The sequence below is a fragment of the Neopelma chrysocephalum genome, unplaced genomic scaffold, assembly GCF_003984885.1.
Source record: "Neopelma chrysocephalum unplaced genomic scaffold, ASM398488v2 Primary Assembly neopelma1_97017, whole genome shotgun sequence".
NCBI lineage: Eukaryota > Metazoa > Chordata > Aves > Passeriformes > Pipridae > Neopelma > Neopelma chrysocephalum.
Genome location: NW_020925659.1, coordinates 1,260,738 through 1,284,998, shown reverse-complemented (window position 1 = coordinate 1,284,998; position 24,261 = coordinate 1,260,738).

The following is a 24,261-nucleotide window of genomic DNA, read 5'->3' as shown; positions in this document are numbered from 1 at the left end:
TTTCAAGAAGTGTGGATTTGTCCACAAAGGCACTGTATATAAGAAAAACGTGTTATTTTCAATCTCCAAGCATGTCTAGGACAACTCACCCCCAACTTTCCTTAAAGATTACCTTGAATATAATTGTCATGGTGCTTCATTTCAAGGGAAGCAGCATAATTTTTGTACCTATGAGCTCTTCTGTCAGAGTAGTTTTGGATCTTTTACTCTGGTTGTAGGTTTTGAAAACTTGATGGAGAACATATTAAAGGCTTTTGACGACAGTAAAATAATACTTTTATGTTAACAGAAAAATAATTCATTCTAAAAGACATGTTTCAGTTCTGGACTAATCATTACGTATAGTGACATAAACCTGTAGCTCCTTAACTTTCTCACACCGAAAAAGAACTTCTAAAATCCCTTTTCTCTGTTCTGTTGTTGTCAGTAGTGGTTCATATCATTATTTTCTTTCTGCATTTAACCACATTCTAAGACAAGACAGGTTTAAAAGTTACTGATATGTTGGGAGAGAATACAGTGTTTATAATCATCGTACATTTAAGGAAAAGAGTGCATCTCCCATAGCTTACCAAAAATGTTTCTAGTATGGCTTAGCAGAGTCATAAATATGCATTACAACCCGAATTAAGCTGGATATAAATTACGCCTGTTCAACAGAAAATTAGGACTTAGCCAATTTGTCCCCTGTACAGCTTCACTAACTAGGTGATTCTGGTCTTCCCTGTGCTGGCTTCCAATTAAAATGTTTTTATGTCAAAAGGGCACCATTAAAAGACAACTATAGTCTTGTTAATTATGGATGCTGCGTTAGGACTCACGTTATGCATCTGTTAAAGCTTAAAGAAAAGTGCAGCATAAACAGTTCCATTTCTTTGGTTCGATTCTTCTACAAAAAAGAAAACTTATTCCCCAGACTCCTACTTTACTGCATGTGATGTTGCCACACTCAACTAGAGACCCTCAGGTTATTCAGGATAAATGAGGGAAGAGGTTAAAGACAGTGGACTCTAAAATTCAGACCATCTGTTGTCTGTGAGCATTGGAGAACCACACAGACCAGTTCAATAGAGGAGAAGGTCAGTTCTAAGATACTCTTGTACTTTCTGATTATTTTGTTTTGTTTTGGTGTCTTTTTTTTTTTATTTTTTTTAATGTCTTATAGAAAAAATATTCTGGAGACCACCAACCTTGCTGTGATGTTCAGGATAGCTACTGGCGCTGCCTCTGGATCCTGTGTGTACCTGTGAAATGTACATCTGTACTTTTGATTTCCCAGCAGGAAGTTGCATTCTCTCATGGAAATGTCATCAGATGTTAAAGATATGGGAGCTAGTTCTGCTTGGCAGTGGATTTTTTTGCCTTTTTTTTTTTTTTTTTAATGTGTTACAGTCCCAGAGGAATCACTATGGTGACAGTTGGTGCATGTGGCACCAGAGAAGCAAACCTTCAGCTGGAAACACATTCAGAGATGTTTTTTAACTATTGAGTTGAAGAGGGACGAACAAAGAAAATTTCTTGAGAGGTTAGGTTATGTTACAAAATAAAAATAGATAAAAAGTGCTGTTTGGATGAAAGAGGGGTAATTTCAAAGGAATTTTTCGGTGTCTTTGAACATTAGCCCCCAAAGTCTGCCTTTGTAACTTACGCTCTGACTTACAATGAGGGCAGTGCAAGACTTCACTTTGTCAGAGAGAGATGATCATTCCTCAGACCTCATTACACCTGTGGGAGAATCATAACAATGTTTAACATTTACAAGTATGTTCAAAGTGCAGGCTAACTTTGCAACACCCCGAGGATATACCATTTCTCTATCAGTATAGTTGGCCTATTTGTTAATGATGAGTCTCAGGTACATTTATGTTGCACATTCCCCCCGAGAGAATTCTGAACTAGTTTGGTTGCTGCTAAATGCAGTGTTTTCCCTGTGGCTCTGGTCAACCTCATAGCCAGGATTTTTACCCATGTTTTTGGGCAGATTTTCTGTGTTGTGTGCTGAGCAGAGTGCACCACAGCTAGGGGAGGCATATCAGCAAGAACTGAAGACGTTACACAGGAGACATGCTCTGAAACACGATGCAGAAGGATTTGGCCAAGTGAGACCTAAAGCTGCAGGCTGCATCAGTTCTGCAATACATGAACTGCAATACTTTCTGGGTCCAGAAAGTAATTGATAAGCAAATACTGCTATCCACTCTTTGAACTGAGATAACTCTCCTCATACGAGAATTTATCCCTTTCTAGTTCGGGGTAATTTTATCCCAGAAGCAGCAATCGGTTCACCTGGTTGTGAGTTCCCAGTGCAGTACTTGTTTCTTCAGTATCAGTGCCCTCCGAGGTAGCCTGCTTTATCTTCTGTTCCCAGTAATTTATCTCAGTCAGTGAAGAAGCTGCTAGAGTTAGTAAGGAAACCGAAGGCCTGTAGTCCTGCCGTCCTCTTATCTGCTGTTCAACTTCTTTACCTCTCAGAAGTGTGAACTTTTTCTGTGGTCCTTTGGTTAGAGGTTGATAGGGTATAGTTCTGTTTAGCAAGAGATATTCTGTGAGAAGGTACCTCGTGCCTTGCTTTTTGCTCAGTTTTACTATTTATACGTTTTCAGGCTGCAAGCATAATCCGATCAAAAATAGCTTGAGCTCTCTTCTTGGCTGTGCATATCAGTACAGTCCCAGAGAACTTACACACAGAAATAAACTGACTTGCTGTTTTCATTTCCATTAAGAACTTGGTAGCTCATTTGCTCCCACATGCATATCCCTTCCCAGTTTTAGAAGTACTTTTTTTTTGTTTAAAAGCCATTATAACTGATTTTCCACTGAGAACAAGTCACAAACATAATTACATTCAAGCATTCTTCATTGTTCTGGAAAGAGCTAAAAAGTTTACCTTCTCAAAGAACAGAGGGAATAAAGAGAAACAGCACATAACCAGAGTGCTGAAAATGCTTTTTAAATGATACTTGGACGAGCGTACCACACAGAATATGTTGCCAGACTGTTGCTGAAATTTTTATGATGTCTAAGTACTAGAAATTGTTTAACCCATTACAAATCTAGATGGTTTGGATTGTGCTGTGGAGTACTTGCTGCAATTACTTCCAAAACATGCTCAAACTCAGTATTTCCTTTTTGATAGCACATTCCATCTTATCTTTGGCTTGTTGATGGATAGTATAGGACATCTTAAGTAGTGAAGATTATCAGCTGTAACAGACTGTCATTTTAGCTCTACAACTTTTCTGTTAAATTCTCAGTGTGTTATCCAGGATGGTGGTAACTGTGCTTCTGTTCCAAGCGACAGACGTGTAAAACTTTTATTCCCTGGAAATGTAAAGCTGCCTTAAATTTCAAGATAGCTTTAATTCTCTGCATATTTACATGTTCTTCAGCTTATGTGAGCATGCTGTGAGAATGTGACATGCGAGGACAGTGTAGCAGCAAATGTGGTAGGATGGAAAGGAAGGGAAAAAAATTTAGTATTAGGGTTGTGGAAGCAAATGAATTAGATAGCATAAGGCAGATAAGAAGAATTTACTGTATTAAGATTTAAATAATGCAGTGTCTTGATAACCAGCTTTGAAATTAAATAACTCCAACATGTTTGTAGTATGTTCTTAGAGCTGGTCTAAAGCTGGCGTGTGCTGACACGAAATTATATGTTCATAAATGTATTTTTACTTCAACATACAGATGTTGACAAATAATACAATCATAGGAAAGTATGACAGGCAGAACAAGCCAGAGATATTGCCCTAGATATTGCATGTATATATTACAAAAGCACATGAATACACTGAACAATATTTTCAATGTAAACATTATCTTAGTGCTTGTTATTCATAAAGTCTAGTTTTAATTTAAATAGTTTCACATTTATTTACTTAATTTAGTTTTCACTGAATATTTTTGAGTGCTGTGTGGATACAAAATCATTTATTAACGTGTATGCAGAACATTCTATTCCTGATCTACAAGAGTTAATGTTGGGTGAGCAGTAGACCAGCAAGCATTTGGATATTAACAGGAGGATATAAAGGTTCTATACAGGTTCATTTTTCCACCTAGATGACTAGGATACATCTGTAAAGTTAGTTAACCCTTATCTAGGAATAATTTTCCCACAAAAACAACACATCAGTTTTTTGATATAGCTGAGTTTTCCTGCCATTAGACAACTCTCTGTGGCCACCTTCTATTTGGGCTTAATTCCCAGACCAGAACTGGGATATGGCACATTTCCTCTGTTCTTTTTCTGACAGCAAATTGACATTAAATACAAAAGGAGATATTTATTTCAAATATCAGTTATAAATCTCTGCAAAAATAAAGTCTAAAACCATGCAACTTCCCACTTACAAATAGGAAACAATATTGCCAAAAGAAGTATAAGGGAATGAAACTTGTAAATATATGTTAGGTAAAATTAAAAGAGGTTTGAGCTAAAATTATGTGAAACTTTAACTTTCTCCATAAATTTTGTAGAAGTATAATTCGTGAGGGAAAAAAATAAATGCAGAGTATTTAGAGGGAAAACTTACAATGAATAAAAAAAAAAATCACTATTTTTGTTTCTAGTAGGTGGAAATTTTAGCTCTTTACATTGGGGGGGGGGGGAAATATCAAAATTTATTGTTTCAAAAGGCCTCCTAAATTTACATTTCCTAAATATCTGAAATTACATTAAGTTTGATATGAGAGAGTCTTAAGGAGTGCTAAAGGGGGGAAAAAATCCCCAGTTACTGAAAAACAACCCTTACAATTTGTACAGCGACTGTCACTTCACGTGGTATACAGACCTACTTTCACAGCACAATGACCTGCAATAATAACCATGTAAACTAGTAAATCTTACAAGCTTTTTGACATAAACTTTACAGACTGTAGTTTACTGAAGATGAAGTTCCACTTGACCTTTCAATGACTTGTACAATGCTGCACTTGAATATTTCCAGGGACAACACTCATTTATTATAGGATATGGTTTAGCAAACATGAAAGGAAAAACTTAAGCATATGTTAAGATAAACTGAGCTTATTCAAATATATGTCTTAAGCTTTACTTTTCCATCACTTTTGATTAAAAACTGAAAAAGCAGCAGATTGAAAACTATTATGATGCTAAATTAATTAGCCATAGAGAGGCATGAACAAGACTAATTGCTAACAACAGAGAGAATATTAAAAAGAAGCTTTTAATCTTTACTAAAATAATTGAAGGAACCTCTAATCCTCATATACACATTTGTAATGATCAGTACATTCCTCCTAATGAAAAGGCTGTATGTTACTGAGGTGGAACATGGAGAGTTGGCAATAAAGGAAATAAAGTTTGGAAAATAAAGGAAAAGGATGGCCTACTTGCAACATGAAAGATATTTAACCTTTGGACATGTACTCGGGTAGACACGCATGATTCTTCATTACTTAATTACTTATGAGAGCTATAAATTTCATACCCATAAATGGTAACATGATACAGCCCTTTTATGCCAATAACTGGTAAAAATTATATCGGGCTCCTATCCAGAAAAACAGATTGTGTTCTTGCAGTACTCAATGGGGAATGATGGTAGATTTTCTCACCAAGGAAACAAACAAATAATAATCATACGTGAAAGAGATACAGAGCTCTTCCACTGTGCTTAATCTTCATCACAGGGGTGATAAAATTCTTTGCAAGATATAAGTGCGTCACATAAGAAGAAAGGAATAGATCTTTAAAAAAACCCAGCAAAATAGTGACCATAAGAAAGCCCATAGAGTGGTAACTCATACAGATTCTGGTGGTGGAAGGCAATCAGAAACCAGTGCCAAGTGAGTGGAATTTGCCAGTTTAAAAAAAAAATAAATGAGTTAAGAAGATATAAAACTGAACATAAATGAGTTTTTGGGAAAATAAGCTCGAAGTTAAGAGCACGAAGAGAGGACTTATGGGACATGAGAAAAGAGAGATACTGGGAAAAAAACCCAGTCAAAAGAAAACAAGCTACCTTTCTATTTACCAGGCTTCTGTTTCTCTGTCACCTTTGACTTCCATCTTTTTATCATATCTTTTTTCTCCTTCATCAGGTTGAACAACTGACTCTACCAAGTCTCCACCCCCCCACCAATGTTTCAAGCCACTGGCCATTAGATTTTGTTCAAATATAAATGAGAACAGAATTCTTCCACCCCTCCTGAAGGAAAGCTGAGGAAAGCAAAAAGCTCAGACATTTCATCCTCCTCTGTGGGCCCTAATTAGTCCTCCAACAACACAAGGCTCTGACCTTATGGAATGGTTTGGGTTGAAAGGGACCTTTAAAGGCCTTCTAGACCAACCCTCCTGCAATGATTAGTGACAACTTCAACTGGATCAGGTTGCTCAGAGCCCCATCCAATCTGACCTTAAATTCTTTCTCTTCTTGAAATTTGAAAGCTTATACTAACATGTATATGAGCCTCACTGTTGGCAAGGCATTTTGGTTCAAATAAAGCAGTATTTTTCCTGAATGGCTTCTGCGTGTTTCAAAATCTGTAAGAATTATCATGGACTATGCAAATTATTTCCTTGCTGCTCCTAATAAGTTTAGAATTCATAGCTCACTCTTCAGAAAAATAAACCTTTGAATTGTGTATGCACACAACATATGCAGAAAACTGAACACATTGAAAAGGCAACCTGTTTTGAACAGATAGGATGTTTTCATCCCAACAGATGAGAGTGCCAAAACCAGCATCTTGATCTGGGGGAAAAAAAAATAAAGAAGGCAATTTATTATTTATTTCACGTTTTACTTCTTGCAACAATAGCGATTGTTACAAAAACATTTATGTAATTATGACACTGTGCTTTGTAAGTGTGTAGTTATACTATACACGTCCATAAGTGTTATACTCAGTCTTCCATAAGTGTGTAGTTATACTCAAATTTGCATGCTTATTTACTACATTTGCACACGGTGCCACGAGTTCTTTGCATGCAAATTGGACGTGCAGTTGTGTATTTACCACTCTGAAAATCCATTCTTAGCTGTCATTGCGTAAAATTAGACTGTTAGGATGCAAAAAATACCAGTAGATGTATAATCTGCAGTGGCAAAATTAGATATATATCTAGTTGTGGCAGCTGCTAGTCACTATATTTAAATGCTGAGGTTAATTCCTTTTTTCCTTTGGGCAACATATATACTATGTTTAAATATGTGTTCCTTACTGCTGCTTTAATTTCTGTGGGTCAAGAGCTTTAGCTCAGGCACAGACTTCAGGCAGGAGCAAATCTCACCCCTGGTGTTTCACCAGGAGAGGATGAGAATAAAAACTACTTTTATCTTAGCAGCATTTCAGCTGAAACAGGGTCTGGATAAAATCAAACCTGTTGTCTTCTGTGGAGGAGATATTCTGGCGTATGAATAGTATGGGATGTACAGATACTTAAGGGAAAAAATAAAGCCACTATAATTTTGTTTGGAATTCCATTTGTGGTGACTTATTTTAATATTATGATTAGAATAATGACACGACTAAATGTAATGGCATAATATCAAGGGCTATCACAATCTATTTAACAGTTTGAAGAGATTGCAGTAATGTCTCATGTCAAAAAACACTGAAGTGTATCAGTGAATAGCTAATCCTGGCTCAGCCTGATGAACTGAGTTTAATGGCAGGAAATGTGAAGGAGATGCCCAGTGATCACCAGAGTGAGCTTTTTTCCCATATCTAATATTTAATAAGAACGGGGGAAAAAAAAGAGCTGTAGTGGCAGGAAGAGTAAAGCAAATTAGGAAAGAATAGTTCTACAACACTTGGGATCTGAGACAATACAAATTGTTCTGTATGAGATGCTGAAGGGTTTGTTTTAAGAAATATGTGTGATACGATTCTTACACTGCTTTTTCTATCTCTATATGCAGTTTCACTTAGTTTTCTCCCATTTGCATTTGTCACTTTGTGCCATAAGCAAGGCAAAAAACATAAAGGGATGCACAAGCTTACCATTTTTATGTTAAATATCTGAATGTATCTAACTCTGGAACAGGCTGCCCAGGAAGGTGTTTCATCACCCCTGGAGTTATTTAAACCATGTGTAGATGCAGCATTCAGGAACATGGTTCAATGGTGGACTTGGCAGCGCTTGGTTAACAGCCAGACTTCATGAGCTTAAAGGTCTTTTCCAAGCTAAACAAGTCTATGATTTTGATTCTGATTATTCCAGCTCATTCTCTGAAGTCTGTGTTACTTTTTTTTAATTTTTTTTTTTTTTGCAGATGCTTGATTTTGTATAGTTTTGTCCTTTGACTCGGTCATAACATCACTTTTGGGTCTGGAAATATGACCCGGTGCTTTTTCAGTTTCATTCTTTGCAAGGGAGCGAGCAATTATACCAATATCTGTATTTACATGTGAGAAGGATGGTAACTGGTGCTCTTCACTTCTTCTGTATACTTTTGTATTTATTTGACTTAATAAAATTACAGTATTGTAAGTGACCAGAATGACAACAGAAAGTAAGACTGTACAGCCCTGAAATAGCAAACCCTCCCTATTTAGACACGGGGAACCACCCAATCAAAAGTGCTGTCCCTCCACATTTTTTGGGAGGTAACTTGAGGCAGCACTTTTGCTGAAGGTATCTCTAGGCCTTTATTGCAGGATACTGAATTGCCCTACAAGGGAAAAATAGTCCATCATCTTTATAGGATTCCACAGTTTGTCTTGTAGGCAAAACTATGCAAACATTTCAAATAAAATCTACTAATTGTTAGCAAATGTTACTTTATCCTGGAGCAAGTTCTAATATTTGCTGATCTTTGTTTTCAAGTGAATGTCTCATCACATTATAACCTCAGGGATTGGAAATAGCCATGTTTCACGAAGCTTTAGATTTCTGTGCTTGAACTATTTCGATTTTTAGATAATGAAGAATAATGCATCAATAATAGCAAGTCTCTGAAAGGGAAAAAAAGAGGAGGGGCAGCTGGAGCAAACATTGAAAGTAGAACTGCTGTGGCCAAATTTTTCTGAACAAAATGTTTTGCGGAAGTCTTCCTCTTTCTTTCTCTCTCTCTTTTTTTTTTTTTTAATAAATAATAAATCCTATTTCTAGGATTCTTGTCCTTCATTTTGTGCATAAGTGGGATCATAAATCCAATTAAGTATCTTTAAGTACACAGATCCATTAAGAAGAGTGTAGTGTGCAAGTTGCTTACACCATAAAGAATTTTTGTCCCCTTTCCAGTATTCTGCAGAAACAATTTCTTTGAGTTGCTCTAGTTGGTCTTTGTCTAGCATTATGTCCCCCATACAGATTTTGACAGGTTGAAGTGTTTGTTTACAAATGGTGTTGATGTTCTTCCCAGGTTAAAAAGTTCTCCATTTCAGTTCAAATAATTCTTAGACTATTAACATCTTTGAAGAGATAAAAGGGATGAGCCTGTTTACTCATCAGTACTGAGGGGTACCACATGAACATTAATGTGGGGTCTGTTTTGAATTTAGCAAGAATCCCATCTCTGAATTTTCTGGAACTGACACATAGCAAACCTGGGGAAAAAAGTAAATGCATAAATTTAAGTTCCAATGAAGAATAACTTAGAATCTTGATGCAACAAAAAATTTGTACTAATATTTTCTTTTAATTGTCAGCATGTAATCATAGTAAATGATATTTTAAACTTGTTTTAGATTTGTAATGTATATCTCGTGTAATAAGCTTTCATTTCAAGTTAGACACATGAAAACACTAGTTCCTTAAAATAAAGGTGAACTGTAGGAAACATAAGAAATACAGGTCATCAAAAAGGAACACTGCTGTGTTCCTTTTGTTTTGAAGAATTTGTCTTTAAAGTAAACCACCTGTCCTTAGGCCCTTCACAAATTACCCTTCAGAGCAGCCTCTCACAGCATCTCATCTACCTGAGCAAGCTGCTCTTCATAAATCCAAGGTCATAATTTTTCTTCATGGTGGTCAATGCAGCCAAGGCTGCATTCATGACCCCCAGCTGGTTCTACCTTGTTTATGAATCCAAGTTCAGGATTGTTAAAATTTCCTCAGAAGAATTAGGACCCACAGACAGAGAAGCTGTCTCAGGATATTTGAAAAGGTTTTGTTCAGTTCCTCTAATTACGGTAAAACAATAAAATATTTAAAAAAAACCACAAAGAAATTATAAATCTGCATTTGTATCAGTGATGAAGTATCACTGAGGAGATAATTGTCACCAATGAGAATATAGACTGAAAATATGGTAATTTAAATTGGACTGACATTAAAATGTGTGTGTGTGTGTGTTTGTGGAAGGACTGAACCATACTCAGCAATGATATGAACAATGCTGAGTGACTTAATGACTTCTGTGGAACTGCAAATTGTTTCTGAAAGCAGTCTCTAAGATATTAAAGGGATGCCTGTAGCAAGCAACCTGCAATTCAAAGATGTTGCAAGCAAAGCAAAGCATCACTAACCTGAAGTTACTATGCTACAAATCAGAACCTTTTTCCTTGTTCATTCCAAGTATTTTCTGCTGCTGCATCTTTGCACGTGAAGTGACTGCTGGGAAAGATTTTACTAAAAATGTATCAAAAATCCCCACATATGAGGGAAATGTGTTTTCCTGAGTGAAAGAATGAAACATCACTCCTGCAGACTTCTTTCCAGCAGAGAAACTCATTGCTGTATACATGCTTGGCCTGGCAGTGCTAGTGAACTACTCCCAGTACCTGCAGAGAATATTTTTCCCTAACTTCAGAGAGCTTGTAAAACCTAGAAAGCAAGGACATTGATGGATGAAGGTCTTTTGGAGGCTTGACATTCAGTTTGTACGAAGCAGTGGAGAATGCAGGCAGACTGCTGCAGGGGAGGGCACAGGAAGAACTTTCCAGCCAAAGTGCCAGGAGTTATTTAAGAGTCAGAGAGTTCGTTCCAGAGTCCTAATCAGGGATGAGAGCATAAAATCATTGAAATGGGACGTTGTTGATTTTACCTGGTACATCTTTCTATGCGAAAGTGACTTTTGATAACTTAGTTTCTTCTCTGTTCCTTGACTAATGTCACACAAATGTGCAGTTTTGGAGCAAAACAGTGGTTATCAGCAGCTCTAGTTAGAATTACATAATTGCTTTTATTCTAATGCTGTGTTTTTTTCAGACAACTATGACCTTGTTAAACTCTCGTCTTTTGGAACCAAAATGTTTCCAGGAAGATTGAGGGAAATGCTTTTTGCTGTAACTCTTGTTTGGAGAGCCTGAACAGCGTAAATGTGAAATTTGTGGCAGGAATGTCTGCCAAGAACTCGCTTGCTCTTGTGGCAAAAGAATGTTATCACGTTATGTCAGCTAATGTAATGTGTACCATACCTTCATGTGTAGGGATTAACCAGTTTCAGTGAGATGGTCTGACCTGAGGAACACCTGCATGAGTTCTGCCCAAAGCGAATGCTTAAATATGTTTTTGAATAGAAAGTGTCAGTTGTTGGTCATGTCTGAGTGCAAAGAAAGGACACCAGAATAGAGTTAATATCAGAAACTGAATTTTTCAGGCACTGTCATACAGGGATAGAATTGCAGAATCATAGAACACTTTGCATTGGACGGACATTGAAAGGTCATCTAGTCCAACCTCCCCTGGAATGAGCAGGGAAGTTTTCAACCAGATCAGATGGCTCAGAGCCCCACCCAATTTGACCTTGAATGTTTCCAAGGAAGGGAATCTAGAACCTCTCTGGGCAGCCTGTTCTGGTGTTTTACCACACACATAATGAAAAATGTCTTCCTTATATCTGGGCTGAATCCACCGATCTTTTACTTTAAACCCACTACCCTTCAAAGTATCGCTACAGACTCTTTCTTACAGGACCCATTTAGGCACTGGAAGGCTGCTGTAAGATCTCCCTGGGGACTTCTCTAGGCTGAACAACCCTGAGTCTCAGCCCATTTTCATGGGAGAGGTGCTCCATCCCGTGAATCCTTTTCAAGGCCTCCTCTGGACTCACTCCAAGAGGTTCACGTCCTTCTTTTATTGGGGACCCCAGAGCTGGATGCAGCACTAGGTGCAAGATCTCACCAGAGTGGAGTAGAGGAGGAGAATCATCGCCCTCGTGGCACTTCTTTTGATGCACCCAAGGATATGATTTGCTTTCTGGGCTGCAAGTGCCCATGGTCAGATCATGTCCAGCTTTTCACCCACCAGCACCCTCAGGTCCTTCTTGGCAGGACTGTTCTTCATTCCCTCAGGCTGGTTTGATACCAGAGGTTGCCCCAAGCTGGGTGCAGGATCTTGCACTTGGCCTTTCTGAATCTCATGATGTTCCCATTGTTGTGACTCACCCCAGAAGGAGAGGGTAACCCAGGTTCTTGTTAATAAATCCCTTGGGGTGGGTTAGAGTGAAACGACACTGAATAATCAGTGTTTGTAAGTATGTGTGTGCCGGGTTTATTTTAGAACAGTTTTGTTTCAAAGGAAAACAGGTGTACGGCCATTTTGGTTGTTATCATCTATAGTAGTACAGAAATATTAAAGCATAAAAATAGCAATTGAGGAAACGTATAAGGAAAGGAAGAGAAAGAAAGGGTAAAAGTGGAAAGATAAATGTAGTCACCACCCACTGGATTCAGAAATGAAACTTGGTAGATGCAGCTTTGATGTCTGTTGATTGAAGAGTTGGTCTTGATCCATTGGGGGTGGGGAAAACCCACCAAACTCAAAGATTTCTTGAGTTATTAGACACTTCAAGCTCAGGTGGGAATGCCTTGTACCTCCCTTGGGGTGGGGAGTTTCACAATGGATGGTGTCATGGGACATCTCATGAGTCTCTGACACCTCTGAAGATGTTGCAGCTGCCTATTGTGTCAGCATCAATCATGATCCATCTTACCTGAAGGTCCTTTTGCAGCAGGCACATTCAGGGAGGGGTGGGCTTCTGCTGGGTGAGCAGCTGTTCCTTTGCGGTTTGACAGAAGTCTTTTGGTGATCTTAGCAGTGTTTAAGCCCTTGACTATTTCAGTCTCTGACAACCATGGACCTGATTCTCAAGCTTTTCCAGGTGCCTCTGGGTGGCATCCCACGCCTCAGACATGTCAACCACACCACTCATCTTGGTATCTTCTGCAAACTCCCTGACTGTGCAGTCAATTCTGTGTAGGATTCCCAAATCAAATATCTGCAGAAAGGAGTTTGATGGGTCTCGGCAGAAAGCCTTGGGACAAAAAAGCTGGGGAAAAAACCTGCATTTGAGGACCAGACAGGATGTCACCTGTTTGGAATGTCCTGCCAAGATACAGAGACGCTGCGCTGTGATGTTATCAAGCCTCTGCATAAAATCCATTGTTGTTTTCCCCCCTCCCTGTGTATCCTGTGTATTCTGGAAACATTGGATATCTCTCCCTCGTGTAAATCCCCAAAAATGTAATCCTAAAATAAGTGTTTTTTCCCCATTACGTAAGTGCTAAACCCAAAAGCTGTAACTTGGGTTTTTCCCTCACCTCATCCTTGTCAAACCCCCTGTTGATAGTAGCTTGGCCCCCCTGTGAATATGTAGACCACAGACCCTTATGTCCAATAAACCATTCCAGATTTTGCCTCCCTTGGATTGTGTTAGTTTCTTTGACTCCCACTGTTCTGCTGTCCAGGTCATCTATGGAGATATTAAACAGTCTGGGTCCCAGTGGAGACCCCTGAGAGACTCATGGATCTCCATCTGGACTTTGAGCCCCTGACCACTACCCACTGGGCAGGTGTGGGAAGAGAGATTGCCAGTGAAGACTGAGGCAAAAAATCACTGAGCACCTCAGCCTTCTCCTTGCCCATTGTTAACAGTTTACCAATCTTCACCTTAGGCTTATTTGTAGGCATGTGTGTTTTAACAGAAGCTATAAAAAAATAAATCACAAACAAACCTTAAGAGACCAGAACTCTCTTCAAGTCTAGAAAAACTTGGGGCTGAAATTTGAAATTCAGAAAATCACTTTGAGGAAACTAGCTGGCAACAGGCTGAACATGATTGATGCCTGTTTATGCTGTTTGAAAACTCTCATGAGAAAGTGCTAATTTAGCATCATTTTCCCCTGCAGGAAGGCTAAGCTAGGTAGAGTCTCGCCCCTGACCTGTGAGAATTGTAAGAAGTAAAAATCATACATGAAACTAATCAGTCATATTTAAGGAATGAAATATGCAGTCAATGCTTGGCATTCTATATTGATTAACTGTGGTTTTGCCTATTTTTATGGTCTCCTGACAGTCTAATGTCTGTTTTAATGAGAGATTTTGTGTCATTTACTAAAATGCAGGGGGCAGAAATGAGATCTTTCTACAATCCAGATATATGAAATATAAACTCTGTGAGTAAGGAAGAGTGCTAAACTCCCCTTAACTCAAGAGTTTTCTTCAGAAATATGTTACTTATTAAATGTCTCAGCTGACAAAAATCCTTTCAACTTCACTGCCATTTGCAGCCATAAGAGAGTCTGTGGGGCTAAATGTATCAATCAGATGTTGGATGTCATTTGACCCATTTCCATATTTTCCTGCTCAAATACTGTATGTCAACAAAAGAGAATGAGTTTGGATTTGACTTAGTGGGAACAAAAAAAAAAGAAAGAAGAAAGAATTGTTTACATAGCACTCTCAAAGGCAGGCTGCAGGGAGTAAAATATCAGGAGCTAATAAGAAGGGTGGTTGCCTTGTAGAAAAGGAAAATATAAAGCTTATTTTGATCTTGGCAGGAGCATAATTCTTAACGGATATAACCAATCCCACATGATTTGCTGCTGACATGCTAAGTTATTCCATTTCAGATTGGAGACTGAAAAAACTTCCTTGTTCTTTTTTTCACTTGAACATGTTAGGCAGCTTCAGAATTTTTGATCACTTGTTTACAAGATATAAGCTGAAAATAATGCCTCTTTTTAAATGTCTTCTTTGAAAGCCATGTTCAATAATTGTGAAGTGTAATAGTAAATAGGACATAATTGTTATTCTTTAGAGAGTGGGGCTCCTAAATAATGAGATAGGGTGTTTGTAACCACCTTGACAAGTCATCCTTAACTATGCTGGTTAACAGGGGGAGTGCTGTGCCCATACAGATGAGAGACTCTGCAACCGTAGTGCTAAGAAGAAAACATCAGCTTAAGAAATGAACTTTCTCTCTTCATACATATATGTGGAGTCCTAAGGGATCTAAGAGCAAGATCCTGATTGTTAAGAATCTTTTAACAAGATAGATTCATAACATAAAAGTATGAATTTAAAGACAGATTTAACATATCAACACCGAATAATGAAAAAAGTTAAATGCCTTTTCTTAAAAAAATGCTTCTTAAGAGCAATTTTTTTTTCTTTTCCCTGAAAGCTGGAGATTACCTTTTTCTGTCTACTTTATTCCTCTGTAAGTTTCAAATAGCAGCAAAGAAAAGATGATCCTTTGCTTTGGCCACTTATCTAGTGAAGAGTACTGCAGCACAGGGAAATGTATTTAAGATTGTTTTCATCTTAAATAATGTTCTCTAGTAGGCTGAGCTTCTTTGGACATCTTTTCAAAGAACAATCTTCCAGGCATCCTATCTGCAGGATGGGACTTCCTAGAGTGACCGAGGAACCTGCGAAATTTGGGCTGTCACAGCTTTCTGTAAACCAACAAAGCAACTGGTGAAATCAGAAGATTAGAGGTAATGATGAGAACTAGTAAGAGGGATTCACTGTATGGCAAGGAGAAAAATGGATCAAATATTCAACACCAGTCAGACCTCTGGAGGAACAGTCAGATACAGACCCTTTTGCAGCCCATCATTTGTTACCAACCTTTGGCCTCAAACATGGACCTCTCACAAATGCACGAGTGCCCCCATGCACTCCTCCCTTCCCCACACACAGTCAGTGACTCTTTAACTGTATGTTGGTATTCACACACATTCTGGACAGAGACACACATGTACATAAGTGTTTAGCACTTATCTTAAAGGAAAAGCAGCACTCGATTAAAGGAGCCCAAGAGCAAATCTTTAAACGTCGGTGGCAAAGTTCAGACCTAAATTTAAGGCAAAGTGGGCTCATAGATTCACTTTAACTTTTTTGTAGCTTTTCACAGATGAAGTGAACTCCCATTAGAGAAAAGACACCATCTTCTGGCTGTTCAGTAACCATAGATCCAAACGTTGTAAAATTCCTGGTGTATTGAGAATTGGGATCCTGTTGGTAAATCTCCAACTACTTTCATGTTCAAGCCATCTCAGCACACTTGCTCTCAGGTTCTGTGTGACTTCAATGGTGAACTGCAGCAGTAGAATCCTTTACAAACACTTGAGAAAAGCCTGCATCAGAAAACAGCGTGATGTTGTATTTAATTTAATGCCATAGTAAGAGGAAGATGTGGTTTCCATTCTTCTTTGCCAGAAAAGGGCAGTGTTCAGGTGTGGAGCTTCAAGACCCACTGGTGTGTCGGAGTGGGTGTTGTGCTGACCTGTGAGTCAAAAAGTTTGTGGCAGCACTTAGGGCAGGTAGACATTTCCTCAGGTGGCATTCCTGTTTCCCTGGAAACTTGATGGCAGTCCTTTCCCTCACGGATAAGGTCTGCAATCCTGGCGGGCAAGGGGCCTCCCTGCAGCCTCCCAGGCTTGGAGGAGAAGTTCTTTCTTTGTGTACTGCCTGCTTCCTTGCCCATGCCTGTATAAAACTGGTACACCCTTCTGACTTGGTAGCATGATTGGCTTTACTACTTGGCTGTGGAGAGGAGGGAGCACTGACCTGTGCTTCAGCCAGTTTGTTGTATGGAGCTCGAGCTCCAGGGTGTGCTCTTCCAGCTTGTCTGATAGTAAATTCCAGGCCATTGAAAACACTTTTGTCCTCCTAAACCTCCTCTCTGACTCTCATTTTTAACTGTTGAGTTCTGCATCTGTCAAAACAGACAGTGAAGGGAGCTCGAGGGTGAGGATGCAAGTTTAAGTTCAGTGCTTGTGCCTATCTGAGGTTTTTTGGCTAATTAAAGAAATCCTCTGGGTTGCGTGAAGGAACTGTGGGTTGGCTGTATCTATGGAACACATCTCTGCTTGGAGATTGACAGATGTCTCCTTGGTATGGCAGAACTGACTTTCCAGACTTCTGATTGTGCTCTCTAGACCACAGTGTGGGAAGTGTAGTTCTAGCTCACCAGTCAGTAGGCTTTATTGTAATTCTTCTTTTTTCTCTTGTGCCTGTACAGCTCCAGCCTGTACAACTGGCATCTGGGAGCTCTACATACTAATTCCTGGTCCCTGCTATTAATCTATGGAACTAGAGATATTTTTATTTACTTTTCATTAAAAAGAATGATTGCAGTGCTTTAAGGCTTTTCATATGCATGCTGTTATTTTTAAGTATGTGAATGGTAGCTACATGGAAAAAAAAATTGTTTTGTTCTAACCTGTTCTCAAAGCAAAAACTGACAGATGTAGGCAGTAGTTCTTTGTATTTTGCAGTCTGTATCTTGGCATGGGGAGAATTGGCTTATGCTTAAAGGACTGGACTGACAATCAGAATTTAGATATCAAATTCAGCCTCATGTTTTCCATGTAATCTTGAGCAAGTTGCACAGTAAGCTGCAGAAATGGCAGATGTAGAAGTCCTGAACTTTGGGGTATCCTGTTCCCATCGTGAGGGTCTGGAATGAATTGCCAACTCTCTCTGTAGAGTAACACCAAGTAGCAGATTTTGAAACAGCACACTAAGCAAATCTGGAGATATTGGCACATATCTGCCTGGAGACAACCAACAGGAAAATAAGGAGCAAGGACCTATGGACCTTTGTCTACTCCACATCAAGAGCCTGAAATTCTATCCATGTGCTAGCTTTCCTTCAAAATCCCACAGGCTGAAAAGAGTGGACATGTTCTTTCCTGTTATATAATATGCTTGTATTACAGAGCTCAGGAAATAAGTTATTTTCCAGATAAGAGATTTAAAGCCTCTCTAGAGAGAATGCCAAAGCCCTGGATGCTGTCCACATCATTTGTTGAAGACATGCAACTGTGTTGGAGGTGCAAAAGGGGGACTTTTTGTGTAAGGGGGAAGCTGGCTTTCAGCAAGAGATGAAGTTCATGTGTTTGTAACCTGTCACTGTTTTGCAACCAATTTTATGTTGCCTTTAAATGCTGTGTTCCTCACTATTAGAAGTTGAGCAGCATCAACGTTTTCCATTGCTATTGACCTGTTTCTAAAGGAAGATAGCTGGCTGGTAAGGGGTTTGTCCCTGACATGCCAAGGGTGCAGCTAATACAGATTTGAGCAGTGTATCTCATTTATGAATAAGGACCATTCTTCGGCGTGAAGTAAATTCAGAACTGTCCACACCTGTGAGATGTGCTTCTAGGCAGACTTATGGATTGGTTACATACACTGTGGAGATTTTGAAGTTGAAAAGTAAGACAGTGTTTGACTTAGATTGGAAAAGTATGCAGCTCAGTAAAAGTTTTATCTTGCTTCTAGGTGTTTAATTGCTACTAAAATTGTTCTTTAAATTTTCAACTACCTGATCGATATTGTCATTTAGATAATGAATAACAAAAAACCACAGAACATGAATATGTATACATCTATGATTAAAAAATATTCTTTTAAAACTCGCGGTTGACGTGCATATGCACTTATCAAGACTTTCGAATTGGCAGATAAATTTGTGTTCAAGATTAGTTCTTGGCTCTGGACAATGATTTATTTATTGTAGTGACAGTAACAACAATACATCCCCACTGGATAAAGAGGTCATTATGTTAATGTCATCATCATCACCATCATCATCATTAATAATAACGATAAAGTGTTACTGCATTAGCTGAACCTTAAATACTCTCTACACTTACATTAAAATAGCTAATAAAATTCAAGATCCCTGATTTTATTGCAGTCTGTCTTGCTAATGCTTTGACACTCTGTATATAAAGCAGGTATTGTACTATTTATTACTTATTAGATCCTATGAGGAATTTGCATTTTCCAAGAGAAAACCACAAAGTACTGCATGATAATTAGCTCACTGTAATTGATTTTGAAATATATTGAAAACATAAACCCTTCACCTCGTGTTCAGCTGATAGTCTTGCCCTCAATGATGCTTGCTGGTATTGGCTGCTACCCAAGTACGTTTGCATTTACTGTGGCATCGGTTAGTGTGTTATCCTTTATAATATTAGTTTCTTTTGCACTATATGCAATGATAAAATAACAGAATCACAAGAAAAATAGTCTCAACATGTTGTTATACAGAACCTTATCACTAATCTGCCACAGCTCGAGTGCTGTGTCCAGTTCTGGGCCCCTCAGTTCAGGAAGGACATTGAGGTGCTGGAGCAGGTCCAGAGAAGAACAAGAAGCTGGTGAAGGGTCTAGAGGGCAAGTCCCATGAGAACAGGCTGAGGGAGCTGAAGTTTTTAAGCCTGGAGAAGAGGAGGCTCGGGGGAGACCTTATTGCTCTCCACAGCTGCCTGTAAGGAGGTTGTAACCAGGTGGGGGTCAGGCTCTTCTCCCAGGCAACCAGCAGTAGGGCAAGAGAACATAATCTCATGCTGCACCAGGGGAGGTTTAGATTGGACATCAGGAATAATTTCTTTACAGAAAGGGTGGATAACATTGGAATGGGCTGCCCAGGGAGGTGGTGGAGTCACTGTCCCCGGAGTTGTTTAAGAAAAGACTGGATGTGGCACTGAGTGCCAGGGTCCAGTTGCCATGGAGGTGTTTGGTCAAAGGGTGGACTTGGTGATCTCAGAGGTCTTTTGCAACCTAATTGCTTCTGTAATTCTGTGATCTCTGACAATAGGCTCAACTGTAGCAAATGTCAAATTAAATTCCTTTCAGGTAATTTAGACTTTAAATATTGTTTCCTCATGTTCTTTTGGTTAAGTGCTAGGTGTAGCTGAAAGTATGCAGGATGAATTTTGAAGCAGTGGAGTCATGGCTTTTAGTACCATTCATTTTATTTCTGTGATGGTAATAAAAATGTGAGCAAGCAAACATCTTACTAATAGGTGTTGTTTTCCAGCAATCTTCTGTTTCATTCAAAGATCAGTAAGTTGTTGACTTCAACAGCAATTGCTGTCTCAGAAAAAAGGAAATATTTAGGTTCCCTTCTTTATTTTTTCTGCTTTTAATATGCACTTAAAATGCAGTATTTTGTCTAAGGGAGCTCAAGGGCATCTCAAAACACCACAAGAAATCAAAAAATTCTAAGTAATAAAACCAAAACACAATTCAAATTTTTTCTCAGGTACACTGAGTCAAAAGAAATTTTGTTTAGACTATCCAGGGTGAAGTTAACAACGTTTTGATGAAAAGAAATCAAGACAAATAAAGAAAACACACTAAAATATGAAACCACCAAACTGTACACCCTCAAGGAGTTTAGGTTTTCTCTTTTCCAGTGTTTCATTTGTTAGTTATAGTGTATGGACTGCCATACAAGCAAAACAACTTCTGAAATACATAGACACATAAAAACTTAATTTTGCTCATGTCCCAAAGCTGTACAAAATCAGTCAGAACCTACCTTGCCAACAACCACAAGTGGAAGTTAGGATGTTCTTGAATTGTTAAGAATTAATGGCTGTTATCATTTCTGACAAATACTATTCTCCCTATACTGCCTCTTTTCATATTTTGAAGTAATTTTTTTAAACCAATGGCTTTTTTTTTCTCTTTTTTTCTTTCCCAAAGGGAAGATAAGATAAATAAGGAATGTCAAAGGGAAGAAGGAAGACTTCTATTTTTCTGGAAATGCATGAAACAAGCTGTAGGAGAAAAAAAACTAAGCTTTCAATATAATAATTTTTTCTTCAGTTGTGTGAAGAAATCCATATGCTTGTTCAAAAACCTTTAATTCTGATAAAGTAAAATAGTCTTGGACCAATTTACAGGGAATGCTTTCTCCCTCAAATTGCAACACTATCTTCTAAAGCAAGTTTTTCCTACTTGTCACATAATGACTTATCTTTTTAAGACCCATAGGCTTCATTCGTGGATCAGAACTACCTTGGAAGTGAACAGCTGATACTTAATGAAAGTCTTAGTTATTATTGGAGAGAAGCTGTCTAGAGGTCTTCTAGAATTGGTTTGGAGTGCAAGTGGGTATTCTTACTATGCAGACTTTATTATACTGTCATCTTTTTTTTCCGATAAACAGTGTCTTAAATAGCCTAGATTAATGAGTGACAGTCCCCCATGGGCAGCAGAACCAGCATTGTTCTGTTTTAAGTAGTATTATAAAATTTATAATCTTCATAGAAACCAACATATCTGAGGTGCTAGAGAAACGAAAATCAGATGTTTAATCATGTTTTCTGAACACTGTTAGGAGTTCAGCTGGATCTAGGTTTGGCTGGCATCGATTAAAATCTGCATATCGAGTCTGTAAATTCCTTAATTATATCCTTTTAGTTCTTAGTAGGGTTGCAGCTGTGCCACTTTTCTCGACATACTGAGATGCCTGTTACAGCTGAAGAATCTAAGATGCTCACTGCTCCAAAGGTCGAGTCAGTCCACCTATAATGCTTAGGTCTCTGCAAAACTTGGATTTGCAGAAGTAAGCAGCAAAAAATCATGGGCTTGTCTTTGTGATGTTTAAAAAAGTTAGTGCTGCTTGCCTCTGTTGTCTGGAATAGTCCACATATTAGTTTATTCATTTACAAGAGTCTGTAGGCCATTATTAGGTAAGTGACAGAATTACTACCCAGGATAAAATACGTTTAAGCAAACAATTTCCTTCTTCCTAGACCCCATCATATTGGTCTTTATTTTGGGTTAGACCGTTCCAGAATTCAATTAGAATATTTATGAAGCTCCAGAGTAAGTAGCTCAATTCCTTTTCATTTCAAAAAGGTCTTGTAAAAATACTTTTGCTGATTAAAAGGGAAATGTTGAAAACATTATAGGAGAGACTGGCTCTGAAATTTTATTCCAAACACATTGAAAATGTTAGGCATATGATTTAGATCATAGATCATAGAATGAGCCAGGTTGGAAGGGACCTCCGAGATCATCAAGTCCAACCCTTGATCCAACCCCACCGTGGTTCCCAGCCCATGGCACTGATGCCACATCTTAAAAACCTCCAGGGACAGAGAATCCACCACTTCCCTGGGCAGCCCATTCCAATGGCTGATCACCCTCTCTGGAAAGAATTTCTTCCTAATATCCAACTGAAACCTCTTGTGGCAGAAATTACAACTATGCCCTCTTGTCCTATTGCTGGTTCCTGGGAAAAGAGACCAACCCCCCCCTGGCTCCCCCCTCCTGGCAGGGAGTTGCAGAGAGTGAGGAGGTCTCCCCTGAGCCTCCTCTTCTCCAGGCTGAACAACCCAGCTCCCTCAGCCTCTCCTCACAGCACTTGTGCTCCAGTCCCTTCCCCAGCCTTGTTGCTCTCCTCTGGACCTGCTCCAGCCCCTCAATGTCCTTCCTGAGCTGAGGGCCCAGAGCTGGACACAGCACTCCAGGGGTGGCCTCACCAGTGCTGAGTCCAGGGCAAGAATCCCTTCCCTGGACCTGTTGGCCACACTGTTCCTGATCCAGGCCGGGATCCATTGGCCCTCTTGGCCACCTGGGCACACTCTGGCTCCTGTTCAGCTTCCAGTCCATCCACACTCCCAGCTCCCTTCCTGCCTGGCTGCTCTCCAGCCACTCTGTCCCAGCCCGTGGGGCTGCAGGGGGTTGTTGTGGCCAAAGTGCAGGACCCGGCCCTTGGCCTGGTTGAACCTCATCCCGTTGGAATCAGCCCATGGATCCAGCCTGTCCAGGTCCCTCTGCAGAGCCCTCCTGCCTTCCAGCAGATCTACACTCCCCCCCAGCTTAGTGTCATCTGCAGATTTGCTGATGGTGGACTCAGTCCCCTCATCCAGATCATCAGTAAAGATATTAAACAGGACTGGGCCCAACACTGATCCCTGGGGACACCACTAGTGACCGGATCCCAACTGGATGCAGCTCCATCCCCACCACTCTCTGGGCCCGGCCCTCCAGCCAGTCCCTAACCCAGCACAGAGTGCCCCTGTCCAAGCTGTGGCTGCAGCTTTTCCAGGAGAATGTTGTGGGAGACAGTGTCAAAGGCTTTGCTGAAGTCCAGACAGACACAGACACATCCACAGCCTCCCCCTCATCCACCAGGCAGGTCACCTGATCATAAAAGGAGATCAGGTTGCTCAGACAGGACCTGCCCCTTCTAAATCCGTGCTGGCTGGGTCTGATCCCTTGTCCATGCTGCAGGTGCCGTGTGATTGCACTGAGGATGATCTGCTCCATAACCTTGCCAGGCACTGAGGTCAGGCTGACAGATCTGGAGTTTCCCAGGTCCTCCTTCCGGCCCTTTTTGTGGATGGGTGTGACATTCACCAACTTCCAGTCACCTGGGACCTCCCCAGTGAACCAAGACTGTTGGTAGATGATGGAGAGAGGCTTGGCGAGCTCTTCCACCAGCTCCCTCATCACCCTGGGGTGGATCCCATCTGGTCCCATAGACTTGTGAGGGTCCAAGAGGCTCAGCATGTCACTGACTGTTCCCTCCTGGATTACAGAGTGGCTATTCCGATTCTTCTCTCTTTCTACCAGCTCCAGAAGCCAGCTCTCCTCAGGACAACCTGTCTTACTGTTGAAAACTGAGGTAAAGAAGGTGTTAAGTACCTCAGCCTTTTCCTCATCTTTGATAACCATATTCCCACCCATGTCCAATAAAGAATGAAGGTTTTCCTTGCCCCTTCTTTTGCTATTGATGTATCTGTAGAAAGGTTTTTTGTTATCCTTAACAGACGTGGCAACATTGAGTTCAAATTGTGCCTTGGTCTCTCTAATTTTCTTTCTACAAGACCTAATTACATTCCTAAACTCTTCCTGAGTAGCCAGCCCTTTTTTCCATAGTTGGTAGGCTCTCTTTTTTATCCTAATTTCCTTCAAAATCTCCTGGCTCGCCTTTTGGCACACTGGGACAGCCTACTCCTGTGCTTTCAAGACTTCCTTCTTGAAGCATGTCCATCCCTGCTGGACCCCTTTGTTTTCAAGGGTTGTTTCCCAGGGTACCCTCTGAACCTGTCTTCTAAACAGGCCAAAATCTGCCCTCCAGAAGTCCAGCGTAGAAGTTTTATTGATCACCCTTCTTGCATCCCTTCTTACACACAGCTGGTGGGACTTTTGGGGGGTTATTAGTCTGCTCGTTTATTTTTTTTTTTAATTTATTCTCCCTGATTTAGAAATTCAGGAGATGTTTGCATGATGCTCGTATATCATTTAGCATCCTTAATGGCTGCTAGACACTGGATGTCCATGGTGCATGTAAATTACTT